This window comes from Manduca sexta, chromosome 6 (assembly GCF_014839805.1).
Source record: "Manduca sexta isolate Smith_Timp_Sample1 chromosome 6, JHU_Msex_v1.0, whole genome shotgun sequence".
In the NCBI taxonomy this organism is placed as follows: Eukaryota; Metazoa; Arthropoda; class Insecta; order Lepidoptera; family Sphingidae; genus Manduca; species Manduca sexta.
This window is the reverse complement of record NC_051120.1, coordinates 3,725,796-3,728,024: the sequence shown is the minus strand read 5'-3', so window position 1 is coordinate 3,728,024 and position 2,229 is coordinate 3,725,796. Positions and strand designations below refer to the sequence as shown.

The window sequence follows — 2,229 nt, the reverse complement described above, 5'->3', positions numbered from 1 at the left end:
TTCGTGCATAAACCAATATCTTTTGCGTTTTGTTTACAACTCCAATAACAAAATAATCAAACATAAAAACTCTTTGAACATGATAAAAAAAAATATTGTCTTTGCTATCTTTGACCGTATTACCCAATGTTCGACCGGCGCGTGCCAAAATAAACTCGCAAAAAATAAACTGGCCTGATACTTGAATCATACGATACATACTGATGGGAAATACTGGTTGTCTGTTTGTCATTAATCATTTGTTAAATAAATAAATAAAAAGATAGGGTAATCTAACAAAAATAAACAGTTTAACAGATTCCTTATTTAAATATTCAAATTGAAATAGCGAAATGTGCTTCTTCTCCGTCTTACTGGGATAAATGTATAGTGTCTATATGTAGGATAAAAAAGCAAAAATATAGTTTTCCCGTACCGGGAATCGAACCCGAGCCTCCTGGGTGAAAGCCAGGTATCCTAGCCACTAGACCATACGGGAGAGGACTTAAATGACAATATAAGCTTATGATTGATGTCACCGAATTACTTATTCTTACTCGTGACTTTAAATAGCGAATAAGACTTAAGGTAAAAAGGAACGACATTGCTAACCACTATTTCCAGATAAAGCAATTTGACTAAATTATACACACACACTCTTTTATCTCCGAAGGAGTAGGCAGAGGCGCAACTAGTGCACCTATTTACGCCATGTATATTCCGTCCCAAGATATGATAGAGGGCGAGCCTATCTATGGCGGTACCATATCGAGCACCAATTCCAGACTTCGGACTGAGCAGAGATGTGATAGGGGGCGAGCCTATCACCATATCGAGCACTAACTCCAAACTTTAGTCTGATACTGAGCAGAAAACCTAATATCACTTTGCTCGCCCCAGGTATCGAACCCGAGACCTCAGTACTACAGTCGTATAATACAATGTCACCGAGACGGTCCATACTGCGATATACGTTAAACTAATATTAACGATCCATTCTTGAGGAATATAAAAAAATGGAGGACACACGAAATGTTAATTTAGATAGAATTTGTTGGTCGTTGTATTTGACATTTATTTATTTATTTATTTAAGGATACACGGCATATAATATATACAATGTCGTAGTATTTGTACAATTAACAATGTGACGTGCCGCTTCAATTATAGGAGACCACAGCATGCATGCATGATATCAATAAAGCAAACGAATTCAAATATAAAGACAGTATTATCTACAAAAAAAAACTCCGCTTATGCTCTATGTCGAATAAAAGCCAAGCAGAACCGAATGGAAAAGCTAGTAAGTAGTATGAATCAGAATCTTGTGTACCGTTACGTATGTAGTACGCACGTATTATTTTTACTATTTTAAATATACACTTTGATCTACTCAAATATAAACTTTGCAATCGCATTAATTTTATACCCATTAATATATTTTGGTAAGTAATAAAATAAAGATTAAATCATTCATTAATACAGTTATAAATAGGCTGTACGTACGTGTTATTAGAATTATTCGTAATTTAAGTTATACCGCCGTTCAACAACCGATCCCAATCGCTTTTTTCGATCTATCTCAAAAATGGACCAATCAGAACAAATATTTTTTGACATGCGTATAAATGAGGTATTTTAATTGGTTCATTCTCGGAATCGGATTGAAGATTGAGATCGTTTATTGAAAACGGCTGTTAAACGCAAAGTTTGTAGCGTCCAGATCTCCAGAGTTATATCACACAACATAATGATCTACATGAGTGGGCTTGTATAGATAACCTATATTAAACGCTTTTATTTACGCGTTATGATTCATTAATTACATTCTCCATGCTTCGAAATTAAAAAAAATAAACTACCGTTTTTTGAAATTAGAATGTTCTTTTTTCAAATAATGGCTCATGATTAATTTTTTTATTTTAATGTTAAAATATACAAATAGCCCGGCTTTATGATTAATCCTTTTTTATGGAAATTCTTTACATTCCGTTAAAGGATCTAAATGTCTTATCATAAACTACGAACGAATATGTTGATTGGATGTCTTAATCAAGATGTTTCTTATTACCACTCAATTTTTACAACCGACCGAATATTTTGATTATACGATAACATCTTGATCATTTTTATTCTCGTGTGATAGTTATGAAAATTAGGCTTGAACAGGACCGGTATTTTCAGTATGGTTTTAGGGTCTAATAAAAAAATATGTTATAGAGCTATATTTTTAGCCGTTAAGCATTATAT

The 2,229-nt window shown here is 33.2% G+C and overlaps 1 non-coding gene across 1 annotated transcript; it reads right to left on the bottom strand.

Annotated features, from left to right (window-relative positions):
- Positions 1 to 406: 406 nt before the first annotated feature.
- Positions 407 to 478, bottom strand: Trnae-uuc. Its single transcript has one exon. It is a non-coding gene; the product is annotated as a tRNA-Glu (tRNA).
- Between the last annotated feature and the right edge of the window lie 1,751 nt (positions 479 to 2,229).